The 14062-nt window shown below is 29.2% G+C and overlaps 1 long non-coding RNA gene across 1 annotated transcript; it reads right to left on the bottom strand.

The window, feature by feature from the left end:
- Window positions 1–364: 364 nt before the first annotated feature.
- Window positions 365–811, bottom strand: LOC121209422 (uncharacterized). The gene is made up of 3 exons (XR_005904553.1): window positions 741–811; window positions 562–633; window positions 365–452 (listed from the first exon to the last, which is right to left on the bottom strand). It is a non-coding gene; the product is annotated as an uncharacterized lncRNA (long non-coding RNA).
- Window positions 812–14062: the final 13251 nt, after the last annotated feature.

The following is a 14062-nucleotide window of genomic DNA, read 5'->3' on the forward strand; positions in this document are numbered from 1 at the left end:
GACGTCATCTTATAAAATATTTCAATCTAACTCTTGAAAAGAAACTTAAAAAAGATGCATCAAAATTCACAAGTAATTATGTCCTAATACAAGTTAGAAATGGATGAAAGAGGTTGCAAATATTGAAATTCCATTTCTACAATCCAAGTGTTAAAAAAAAAATGAAAAAACTAAACTTGAACCTCTCAAAAAACTTTCTTTTTGCTTTTGTAGTATCCCAAAAGAAGCGGGTATCTCTCCAATGAGATTGCAACTCCTCAATATTCTGTAATTCAATCACAAAATAAATCCTTTTTTTGTTTTTGTTTTTGGAACTCCTTAATATCTCATAACTCTAATATATCTTTGCCTTATTTCAGATTTATGCTTACAGTCTTTTCAATTTAGGCAAACTGGCATCGATGAGTGGTTGTGTAAAATTTGTTTCAGCTCCATTCAAGTCACTAATTATTCTGTACAACAATATGAAGAACCATATACAAACATAAATAAGAATTTAATTTGTCTGTACTTTTTATATAAGGAATATCTTCACCATCTTTTAAGATTATTGGAGCTTACATGTATGTTAAGTTAAGTAAAGTAGCATTAATGGATGGAATTGGTCCACTCAAACCACTTCCCTCCATATATCTGTCATTACAAAAAAGATAGATTCATTTAATTGATTGATAAAACAAAAATCTAATGAATTAAAAAAAACTTAAATATATAAAGAAAATGTTAAATTAAATTCTCACATCTTTTCAAGATTTGTCCAATTTCGGAATATGAAGTCAGGAATTTGTCCTGTAAAGTTGTTGTCACTAATCTCACTGTTGAGAATACAAAATTATCATAACTATATCATATAAAATATGTTGAAACTTTCGTACCAAAAACACATTAAGAATTGCTTACAACTCCTTCAATGAAGTCAACCTAACAAATGATGGAGGTATTTCACCAGTAAAATTGTTGGAACTAAGATGCCTGAATAAACCAGCAAATATATCTTAAATCATTTATAAATAAAAATACTACATATATATAATGAAATGAAATTCATCTAGAATTTTGTTTTTCTTAAAGGAAGGTCTCTCTTACAATCGCTCAATTTTGGGTAGATCCCTCAGTGCTACAGGCAAAGTTCCTGAAAGATCATTGTTCTTAAGGACTCTACACAATGTTTTTTCAATAAATAAAATTAATTATCCATTAGACGTTTATTAAAAAATGAAAAAAAATCATTCATATATATACATTCGAAGTTGCTATAATCTAACTCACAAGCTGGTAAGATTTCTGAGATTTGCTAGCTCTTCGGGGATTGAACCAGTTAATCGATTTCCTAGAAGGGAACTGAAATACAATAGATCTTTTGCATTTAGTAACATTATATATAGTGTACGTACGAAAAATTATTCTATTCACCATAAAGTAAAACTAACACAATGACACATATATACCTCTTACGTGTATTTATGTTTCTACAACCATGAAATATATATACACATTCGTACATACATACACAACATCGAAAGACACATATACATTTACATTCACACCGAAACACCACGAAAGATATATGTGTATTCATGTTAAACTCATATTATGTTTTCGGGCCACTAACCTTGTAAAAGAAAACAAAATCCATTGAAGGCTTTCCATCAATCAATTTAAAACACTGTGTAGAAGGACTAGATACAGAGAAGAAGAATGTCAAGAATTAAGGATTGGTTAAGGGGGTTCAAAGCTTCAATAATGGCGGTATCCTCTTCAAATGATATATATTTTTAAATCTCTAATTTACATGTTTTGAATTCAATGATTTTGGGCATATATTTTCTGCATTAAGTTATAAGAATTGGTATCAAAACATGGTTAAATTAAAATTCTATATCAAATTAAATTGATTAAGTCGGATGCACATGATTAATGGATTCACGTTTCCGTGTATATATTTTGTTGAGTCGAGTTGTTAAAGTGGCTGCCTTAAGTGCTCATGAAAAGTGGCCACTTTCATCACTTGACATATTTTGAAATTGGCTTTAAATGATGTTGATATCATAGATGTATGCAACCCAATTTTGAAGACAATTCTATTAGAAACAGTTTATCTTGAAAATTTGATTCGATCAAACAATCAAATCATTTGGATTGTGGAGATTAAATTGGAAGCATTGAAGACATATTTTCAAAATAGTTCATTTTATATTGGTCTTTATTATTATATTACTTTTTACTATTTTAATTTCTCTATAATAGAGATTAAATTCTAATTGTATTATGGTATGTTCTTGAGAACTTCTATATAATAATTAAGAGACTTGTATAGATTTTGTACAGAGATTAAGAGCACTTAATTGTTCATTAAGAAATATATTTTAGAAGTACGTTTGAGAGAGTAAACAATTTAGGCTTCTTGCCTAAGTTCTCATGAACCTAAGGGTGAGTGATTTAGATATTTAGATTCAAAAGTGAGACTGTTATATTGAGGATGTGGTAGAACTTGAGTCACTTGTTGTATCGGAAATTAAAGATAAGTGGATTTACTCATTTAACTAAACTCCACAAAAATATATGAAAATCGAACTATGTAAACAATCTTTTGTGTCATTTGTTTTTTTTTTAATTTATTCATCACAACGACAATCAAAATCATTACTACAACCAAAAATTTCCATTCAAGCAATTAATTTCTAACCAATTAGTCACCGTTAAATTTAACATATTTTATGCTTACTTTCTAAATTACATGTTTCATTAGATAGCAAGGAATATGGGTGTAGCATATATACTTATTTTGAACATAAGCTAATTAATCAAGAATTTACTTAAAGTACATTTTTCATATATTCATTATCTTATTCGCTCCTTGATGCATATGAATTTATAAAGTTCTCAATGGGATTTATGTTATATTTGCCATTGATTTATTGTTTTACATATGCATGGTAGTCAAAGAAAATTATTATAATTAAAATGCTTTAATATTTTCGACTTAATACTTATATATAGTTTTAAAATAAGATAGTGCATATTATAGTTAATTTATTTTAATGAAATTCAATAATTTAGATCATTGTGAAAGTGACCTAAATTGTTAAGTGTTATCATCGTAAATCACATAAAAGATTAAATAGTAGTCTTGATTTTGATTTTAAAATGGAGATTCGTACTAGCTTAAAAGGGTAGTCACTCACTATTAATTGTATTTCTTTCTATTTTTTTGTGTTACTTAGAGAAGTGTAATGAATATTTATAGGCCACATGCAGGTAGCACAAAAATACTAGGCTTAAATGTAATACTAATACATATAATGAGTGAATACTTGATATTTTGGAGTTTACCCAAAGGAAAACTTAGGTGATATCATTAAGCGAGGATTATACAGTTCCTATTACCTTAGATTCTCTTGCATCTGGAATGATGATTTTTAATGGATTGAATTTCTTATAATGGTATGAAAGGGTTCAACTTTCATCTGATATGCTAGATCTTGACATGGCTTTATTAAGTGAGAAACTTCGGAAAGTTACTATAGAATTGCAGAGGAGGTGGAATATTCAAAAGCCTGGACAAGGTCGAATAGATTTAGTATTATGTTTATGAGAATGACTATTGTTGTGAATATCAAGATTTTTTTTCCTTAAATTGACAATCTCAAATTTTCTAAAATCCGTAGAGTTGCATTTTAAACATGCTAATAAGTCTCTTATTGGCCTTTTGATGGTTGAATTAAATAACATGATGGTCATAAAGGAATTCAACAACATATACTGGACATGAATGAAAAGGTTGCAAAACTTAAAACTTTAAGGGTGAATATGGATGGATTCTTTTTGGTGTTTTTCATCCTTAATTCACTTCCTCAGTTTTCTCCATTCAAGATTGATTATAACATCATTAGTGAGCAGCGGAACTTGAATGAGATGACTAGTAAGTACGTTTAGGAATAAGTGAGAATGAGGTAGAATGAACAACATTTAACTCTAGTTGCAACTTATGGAGCTATGAAGAAAAAAAAGATAAATGTACTAAAGGAAATAACTTTCCGCCAAAGAAGGTTAGTGGATGTGGAAAAGGTACTAGAGTTATGATGGGAAACTTATTGTCAAGTAATATTTCTTTGACAAAAAATTAAGACATGTTAAGAAGGATTGATTTAGAGACATTACTCATATCCCCAATCTAATTTGGGGATTCCTTACAACCAATAAATTGAATGAAAGTGAGAAATTCATTTATATGGGAACCATCCCAAGGTGGAAGTGATAGTTGATGACATTTATTCCTTACACTTTGTATGTACTTTGGATTTCTAAAATTTTAGTTTCAATTACATTTTGGTTGTGAAAGATTAAGTCTGATGTTTAATTCAATAATAGTTGGTTTCTGTGTTTTATATGATAGCTTATATAAAATTTCTTTGAACCGTGCATTTGCACAAGCTTAAGTAACCTTGCATTCAAATATTGGTTCAAAATTGGTTTAATTAATCAACTTTCTTCATTCTTCTAGCATAGAAGTTTCTTTAGGGAAAGAATTGAAAGATTAGTGAATAATGAAATTTTGTAGTTACATTAAAAGAAAACAAACCAAACTATAAAGAAAAGATTCTCAAGAAGTAATGAGCTCAGGGGCCATAGAATAGAAAAATTTTCATTTAGACCGTTCTAAAATTTATAAAAGTTTAAATTAGTAAATGTAAAATTATACTTTGACCACCTAAAAATGATAAAAACTTGATTTAAAAATTATAAAGACCTAGATATTAAAATTGTATGAAATTATACTTTTATTGTCGTAAAAGTATACAAAATTAATTTTGCCCCCTAAATAAATTTTTTGCCTTCACCCTTGAATATTGGGCTTTTTGAGATTATAAATATACATACATTTGCAGGCCCTTTTCAACTCCTTGTGGAAGAAGGGAGTTGATCGTGGCAATCGGAATCAATGGTTGCTACTTTGTGGTGTTCTAATCCGGCACGTAGACCATGAAAATTTGCTAAAACTTTTGAGATTATTGACCAATGTATTAACGGTATTTCGAGTGTTAAAGATGGTGTATGTTTGTAGAGATGAGAATAGGTGAGTTGATGCCCTTGCTACATCAGGCGGTGAGAAATTCATTGTTTGTTGTTTGGTAGTAGGATAGTGTCCATGCTTTGTAATTAACTCTACCTTCAATAAAATTTTATGATTGATTGAGCAAATAGAGATTGAGAAATTTAAAGCTTCAATCATGACTGCATCCTCTTCAAATGGTATATCTCTAAATCTCTACTTTAATTTCTTAAAATGTGTTGAATTTAATGATCTGTATTTTCTGCATTAAATTAATTGTTACAATCCCTACAACCACGAAAGACATACATAAAGGAGAAGGAAATAAACATACATCTTAATGAGTCGCGTAGAAGAACCCCACCCCGGAGGAATAGTGCCATTAAGATAGTTTAGAGTTAGCTCACTGTAACAATAGATTTAAAACAACAAATTAGTAGATATATAGTTAATTAATGGGTAAACTACAAAAATAGTCACTTTTGTTTGCCTCATGTTACATTTTAGTCACTTATGTTTGAAATGTTACGTTTTAATCACTTATGTTATTATTTTGTTACGAAGTGATCACTCTTCCATTAAGTTCTGTTATCTCCCTAACGGTAATCCTACATTGCAGTCCAACTAGATATTACTGAATCTGCTAATACATACTTCATCCGGATAAAGTATGCATTATTAAAATTAAATTAAAATATTAAATAAGAAATAAAATTATAAAACAATATGTTATTTGGAAAATAACTATTATTGTAATAAGATACATGTTTTATTAGGTATAAGTATTTAAAATTTTGTTTTTGTAATGTGATACATGCGTAAATATATATATAATCATATTAGTGAATCTGCTAATACATACTTCATCCGGATGAAGTACGTATTAGCAGATTCAGTAATATCTAGTTGGACTGCCATGTATGATTACCGTTAGGGAGATAACAGAACTTAACGGAAGAGTGATCACTTCGTAACAAAATAATAATATAAGTGACTAAAACGTAACATTTCAAACATAAGTGACTAAAATGTAACACGAAGCAAATAAAAGTGACTATTTTTATAGTTTACTCTTAATTAATTGACGCAAAGTTATTAATATTTGCTTACATTTCTTGCAGAAAAGGGAGACTTGTCAAGTTTAGTGGGAGAGTACCTGAAAGGCCTTGTCCCTTGAGTATTCTGATAGAAAAACCAAGTTAATTAATTTCTTTTCTATTTAAAATTTACCCAATAATTTTTCCAATTACATAAGGATGTCATTTATTATTAAACCCACTAAATTTTATTTATTTTTTGTATTTATATTAATAAATAGCTACCACTGAAATTTAGGACTAAGTTAAATTTGGTTCGATTATTTCTTTTTTAATCATTATAACTCAATTTGATTTGATTGAATTCTCGATTTTTCTATATTAATTTTATTTTTAAAATTTTAGATTTTATTTTAACAAAATGGATTTTGTATTATAACTTTTGAGCCTTATTTGGAAAATTTTCAAAGTTTCTGCCATAAATGTTTCTAAAAAATATTTTTCAAGTAAATAAAAATCAATAATTTCATACTATTTTTTGAAAAATATTTTTTATATAGTACTTTTAAGTTTTAAAAAAATAAAATACTTATTTCTAAATTATATAATATTAAATTAATTAGAAATTAAATAAAATTTGCATCCAATTTAAATAAGAGAATAGATTATATGAAACTATTAAAATAACATTAAACTATTGAAAAGAGATACAAGTTTCATGATATTCGTTTAGTTAATAGGTACTTCTACGCACCAATTAGAAGTTAAACAATTATAATATGCAAATTTAAATTTCAAAAAGAAAATATTTATCCAGAATTTTATAGTTAAATTTAAAATTTTAAAAATTAAATCGAAACATATTTTTATATATTATTTTTAATTAAAATTAAAATTAATATAAATTTTAAAAAGTTAAATTATAGAATATAATAAAAAGAGTCCATATATGCCTTTATATCTTATGTAATACCATTGTTTTCTAAGATTCGGATCATATCTTGTGGGTTGGACCTACATGCATGTCGGCTGGTAAGTGGAGTGATGTTAAACAAATTAATGAAGTATAAAATTAAACTTCCTATAATCTTATATTTAAGTTGATTAATTTCTTCATTTGTCAAATAATTTAACATATATAATATCAAGTCTTAGGCATCATCTCATATTCAAAGTTAAAATACTCTTCACTTATTAATAATAAATTTTAGATTAAATGCTTATTAAATCATATATAATTTATAAATAAAATCTAACAAGTTTAGACGTGGTGGATAAAATTTTCATTATAAAATAATATGCATATATATATATATATATACTTACATGTGAATGACATGACAAGTAGTATTGTTGTTGAAGGAACAATCGCATGTAACATTATCAACATAAGATTCATTAAACTTGGGTGAAGGTTGGTCCAACCGACCATTGCCTTGAATGCATGTTTCAATAAAGTTCCAGTTTGACTTCCCTAATGTTTTACCAATACTTTCCAAAGCTTCCACTGTAACAACAAAAAAGAAAGTGTGGAATTTACTAAAAGAATTAATTAACCAAATTAAGCTTCCAAGCTTAATATTATGAATTACCTTCAGCATTTGGAAGTGCAGCTTCGTTTGTAAGCGTTGTAAGGCAACAAACTATGAACAGTGACCCAAAAACAAGTCGAAGAAACAACATATTGGAATATTTTTGGAGTGGACTCAAGAGGTTTTTTTTTTTTTTTTGGCTTGATATGAATGAGCAGAAAATGGGTTGAAAGATTGGGTTTCATAAATATATAGGACTATGAGAGTTGGAATTTTCTTTGAGATGATTGAAAATAAGTGAAAGTTGGAAGTTTCCTGTCTTTTGCTCCGAAATTGCAAATTACTTTGAGATGAAAGACAAATAAATGAAAGTTGGAAATTTCTCTGAGATGAAGAAAGAAAAAGCATGATGAAAATGTGTGGCTGCCTGTGGAGAATAAAAGAAAAAGAGACAGGATGTTTTTGCATGACTATTCAAATGATACTTTATCATAATGACAAGTTAAAAAATATGTTGTTAGTTGAGTATATGTATTAATTACAGAGGGTTAAGAAAGAATTAAGGATTGATCTCTTATAGCTAACTGGCAGTACACAGTATATATATATATTAAACTTTCTCTATAACAACCATTTGTTATGTTATAGCAATCAAGTTTTTAATAAATAAATTTAATTTTTATATTATATTATAATTATTTATAATAATTTTTCACTTATAACAATAATATCCATAGTTACGAACTACAATTTTTATTAAATTATTTCTTTATAATTACATATTATTTAAAATTTTAAATAAAATTATAACTACGTCATATAAGCAAACCTATTATAATTATAATTTTATTATTTTAGTAAAATGTTTAAATTTTATATGAAAAATCTCTTAAATATTAATCCTATGTTATTAAATGAAAATAATCTTTAATGAGTCAATTCAATAAATTATTGAGTTTCCTGATTAAATATTCTATTATAAATTTGAAACATCATACACTTAATTAATTACTTGAATTTAATAATTTATAATAAATTAATTAATTCAATGTGATAACTCATACTGATTAGTTGAACTTCACAAATAATCATATTAAAAAATGTAAAATAAAATATGCATTAAAGTAATAGGGCATGCACCTACACAATAGTTTTTTTTTTATTAATTTGATTTTCACTCTCTTTTTTTCATATAATTCTCACTTTCTTTTTTTATTGAAATTCAATATATGAATTCTATTATAGATTTACAACAATTATCTTTCTATAACATATTATTATAGGTATCTATAATAGGCAAAATATTAGCAGATGGATGGAGCTATTATAGAAAAGATTGATTGTATTACATACATCAGATAGATGTAACTAATATACATATACTATTATAGGTATATATGCATTAGTTCATACATCAAACATGTTGTTATAGGTATATAATAAACCTCTTTATAATAGATAAAATATTGGCAAACAGATAGAGATATTATAGTAGTTGTTGGTATTGCCTAACACATTGGCACCACCACCCCTCATTATTACCCAATTATCGATTTAAAAAAAAACTGGGGATAGTTCCAGTATGTATTTTTCAAAATACATGTGAAAAATATGAGTATTCATGATGAAAAAATATATTTTGAATGGATGTCGTTGGTGTGTTAGGCAGCATCAACCAATTTTTTAGAGAAAATATTCTTATTTTTAAATATACATCAAAAGAAAAAATACGAAAAAAAAATTATGGGGCAATCCAACCATGCCACTTCAATTTTTTAAAGGTTTTTTTAGTAATCTGACCTTGTAAACTTAAAAAATTGTAAAAATAACTTAACTTCTAAATTAATTATAGAAATAACCTAATTTTTACCTTAAAAATCCTTAAAACAAATATTCTTTTTTTTTTAAAAAAAAATTGAATGTCCTCATAACCCCAATCAAATTTTAATAAGGATAATTATAATTATCGAAAAAAATTCTCTCTTATTTCTCTTTTTTATCTAGAATAATTATAATTTTATTATATTTATGGAGACAGTATAGAACTATAATTATAAAATCTTTAGAAAAAATATTCTGTATAAATTATAAGTGTAGTTAAATTTATAAATTATAAGTGAAAAAAAATTACTTTAAATATTGTTAACTGTTATGTTAGACATTATTTAAATAAAAAAATTATTTTTCCAAAAATAAATAAAATTTATTTTCATTAGAAATTGTTTTTTTACAAAAATATTTTTTTGTAGAAAAAACTTTTTGGATTAGTTGATAAAAGGCTTCTCTATTTTTTGTGTTGAAGAGAACAAAAGAAAATAATAAATAAAGAGGGATTATAAAGCAATTTATCTTATTTAAAATTTGATGCCACTGGTACTCTAAAAGTTTTTTTTCAATACCCAATTCAAATGAAAAATTTACATATCATGATTTTGAATATTTTAAGTTATCACATTTTAATTTGGTGTCGTTAATATATTAGACAGCATCGACAAAACACTGTAATAAACGTACATTTGAGGAATTAAAGATTTTTATTATTATTTAAAATATAAGTTAATATTTGATATATTATAAATATATATATATAATACCGTAAAAAATTCAAATTTTGTCAAGTGCCATTTTCATTTTAATATTTTTTGTATTTTATTTGTAGAATTTATATATCTATAGAGAATGAAGGTCCAAAACACTTCCTTTTACTGAAGCCTGATCAACCACCCCTGCTTTGGTTAAGTTTAGTTTTGATACCTTTAATATATCTAAATTTAATATTTAATTTATAATATAATTTCACTCATCTATTTTTATAATATTATTAATTCATCCAAATGGTTATATATAATTTAAATAATTAAAAGTCTTAAAAGGACTTGAAAACAAAGGCAATCATTTCCTTAGAAATCAAGCTCACTCCTAGCAAGCCACAATCACCATAAAGTGGGGCTATTTTACTCATCTAAGTAAAATATATATATATATATTTATAAAAATGACTTTAGTTCAAAAACATTTACTAAAATGAATTGAAATAAATAATAAATCTGGGTTATAGGAATTTAATGACCAACATCCTATTGTATCTTGATCCCATAATTGCTTGATGATTGTGTTAGGCTTTAATTTCTTTTTTTTGAGACATTAATATCTGGCATCAGGGTATTTTTTTAAACCGTATTATACTGGTATACTCTAATACCAATATTTGAAAACAAAAATTTGGGTCTTGGCCATCTAATGGCTGGCACCAAAGTACAACAAAAAAAAAATTTTTTTGGGTTCTGGCCAATAGATGGCTGACACCAACACCTCGAAATTCGGTTGTACACTACAAAACACTCCCATCTGTAATCCACTACAAAAAAATCATTTGATGATACACTACTAAACACTCTCATTTTGATGGCTATACTGTGGTGTTCAAAGAAAATGAATGTCAAATCAGTGATCCAAGTGGATCTATGCTCATGTCAGTAGCCATGATAGACAAGAGCTTTGTTGTGGACTGGAATAAAGGCCTAGATAGTGCCAATGTTGTTTCTACAGAAGAATCCAAGCTTTGGCATTAAAGACTTGGTCATGCCAATTTCAGGTCCATGACTCATATGGTCAAAGAAGGTTTGGCTATAAATTTCACTGGTTTAGTGGAAAATCATGATGTGTGTGAAGTGTGTCAACAAGGAAAGCAGGCCAGACTTCCATTTCCTGCAAAATCAACCTGGAGAGCTTCAGATAAGCTGCAGCTAGTACACACTAATGTGTGTGGCCCCATGAAGACTCAATCATTGAATGGCAGCAGGTACTTCATCTTGTTTATTGATGATTTTTCAAGATACTATTGGATTTACTTCTTGAAGAACAAGTCAGAGGTAGCTTCTGTATTTTTGAAGTTTAAAGCTGCTGTAGAGACTGAAACAGGTTGTAAGCTGAAGACCTTGAGGTCAGACAATGGGACAGAGTATACTTCATCCGGATTTAATACCTTTTGTGATGAAACAGGCATTAAACACCAGCTCACCAACACTTATACACCTCAACAAAATGGTGTAAGTGAAAGGAAGAATGGGAGCTTGATGGATATGGCTAGATGTTTACTGTTTAAGAAGAATTTACCCAAGACCATGTGGGCTGAAGTAGTCAATACTGCAGTCTATATTTAGAATAGGCTACCAACCAAAGCACTGGAGCACAAGACTCCATTTAAGGCCTAGTTTGGGTTCAAGCCTTTACTCGATCACCTGAGAGTCTTTGGTTGTTTGTGTTATGCTCAAGTACCAGCTGTTAAAAGTAGTAAGCTAGATAAGAAAACTCAAGCAGGCATTCTGGTTGGCTATAACTCAGTCAAAAAGGGCTACAGGATCCTTGATCCTTCAACAAACAAAGTAATGGTGAGCAGAGATGTTGTGTTCAATGAGAAATCATGCTGGAATTGGGACAAAAATGAGCCAGAAGCTATTTCTGAAGAATTTATGGCTGATCAAACAGAACCTGATCAAACTGGTCCAGAAATAGACATTGATGATGAACCAGTTAGGGGCACTAGACCTTTGGCAGAAATTTATGAAAGAGCACTTATGGCTACAGTTGAACCAGGTAGTTTTGAAGAGGCTGATATATATCAAGGCTGGAAACAGGCTATGGCTGATGAAATTGCAATGATTGAGAAGAACCAGACTTGGGAGTTAATTGCAAGACCAGCCAACAGGAAAGTCATTGGGGTAAAATGGGTCTATAGAGCCAAGCATAATGTTGATGGGAGCCTAAACAAACTCAAAGCAAGGTTGGTTGTGAAGGGGTTTAGCTAGAAGTATGGCCTGGACTATCTGGAAACCTTTGCACCAGTGGCCAGGCTAGACACCATCAGGCTGCTGGTTGCCTTGACAGCTTAGATGGAGTGGAAAATCCACCAACTTGATGTAAAGTTAGCATTCCTCAATGGTTTTCTTGAAGAAGAAATCTATGTGGAGCAACCTCAATGCTTCAAAGTAACAGACAAGAAAGATATTGTCTACAGGCTCAAGAAAGCCTTACATGGCTTAAAACAAGCACCAAGGGCCTAGTATAGCAGAATTGACAACTACCTGCTCAGTTTGGGATTTCAAAGAAGCCTTAGTGAGCCAACATTGTATGTTAAAAACAAAGGAGCTGAAACACAGCTCATTTTGTCTCTGTATGTTGATGATCTTTTGGTCACAGGAGGAGACCAAACAATGTTGGCTGATTTCAAAGTCAAAATGCAGCAGGAGTTTGAAATGTCTGATTTAGGAAGGATGACTTATTTCCTTGGCATGGAAGTGACTCAAACTCAAGGAGGAATCTTTTTAAGTTAGAGAACGTTTGCCATGAAAATACTGAACAAGTTCTCAATACAAAATTGTAAGGCCACAAGTACTCCAATTGCTGTAGGAGAAAAACTATCGAGACATGGCAATTCTGAGCAAGTAAGTGAATCTGTTTATAGAAGCTTGGTTGGTTGTTGGTTATATTTAACTGCCACTAGGCCAGACATTATGTTTGTTGTCAGTTTGCTCTCAAGATTCATGCATTGTTGCAATGAGAAGCACTTTCAAGCTGCCAAACGAGTGCTTAGATATATCAAGGGTACTTTAAGCCATGGGATGCTATTTAACAAGGCTGAAAGTCTGAAACTTGTTGGATACATAGACAGTGACTGGGGAGGTTCAATAGACGACATGAAGAGCATATCAGGGTATGTCTTCACCCTTGGCTCAACTATCTTTTGCTGGAGTTCGAAGAAACAAAGTGTGGTTGCTCAGTCCACTGCTGAAGCTAAATATGTAGCAGCTGCTGGGGCTGTAAATCAAGCCATATGGCTAAGGAAGATCTTAGATGACCTCAACTTGCATCAAGAAGAAGCAACAGGGATCATGTGTGACAATCAATCCGCTATTGCAATTGCAAAGAATCCTGTCTTCTATGGAAGAACAAAACACTTCAACATAAAGTTTCATTTTGTTAGGGAAATGGAACAATCTCGAGAAGTTGAGCTGGTTCATTGCAATTCTGAGGATCAAGTTGCTGCCATTTTAACAAAACCTCTTAGTACATCAAGATTTATTAAACTGAGAGAGTTAATGGGAGTTTGCAGCATGGAAACCAAGAAGGAGTATTGAAGTTGGCTTCTATGCAGTTCATGCAACCAAGAAGAATTCATGCACATAAGTCTTGTGGATGAAATATGAAGAAGTTGCTGCTGCAGTATTGCCGGATAAAATAAATGCAACTGAAGAAACTGTTTCATTTTGTTCATTTTGTTACTCTAAGTAGTTGTAATGTAACTTGGTTTGATTTCAACTTGTTGCTGATGCATTTGATGTGTTTAGGTAGTGATTGAGCTGAAAATCAGCTTTGTTGTATGAACAAGTTAGTTTTACAAGTTTCAATGTATTTTAGTGGAGTTATGTAGATGTTTAGGT

The sequence above is a fragment of the Gossypium hirsutum genome, chromosome A11 (assembly GCF_007990345.1).
Source record: "Gossypium hirsutum isolate 1008001.06 chromosome A11, Gossypium_hirsutum_v2.1, whole genome shotgun sequence".
Taxonomy (NCBI): Eukaryota; Viridiplantae; Streptophyta; class Magnoliopsida; order Malvales; family Malvaceae; genus Gossypium; species Gossypium hirsutum.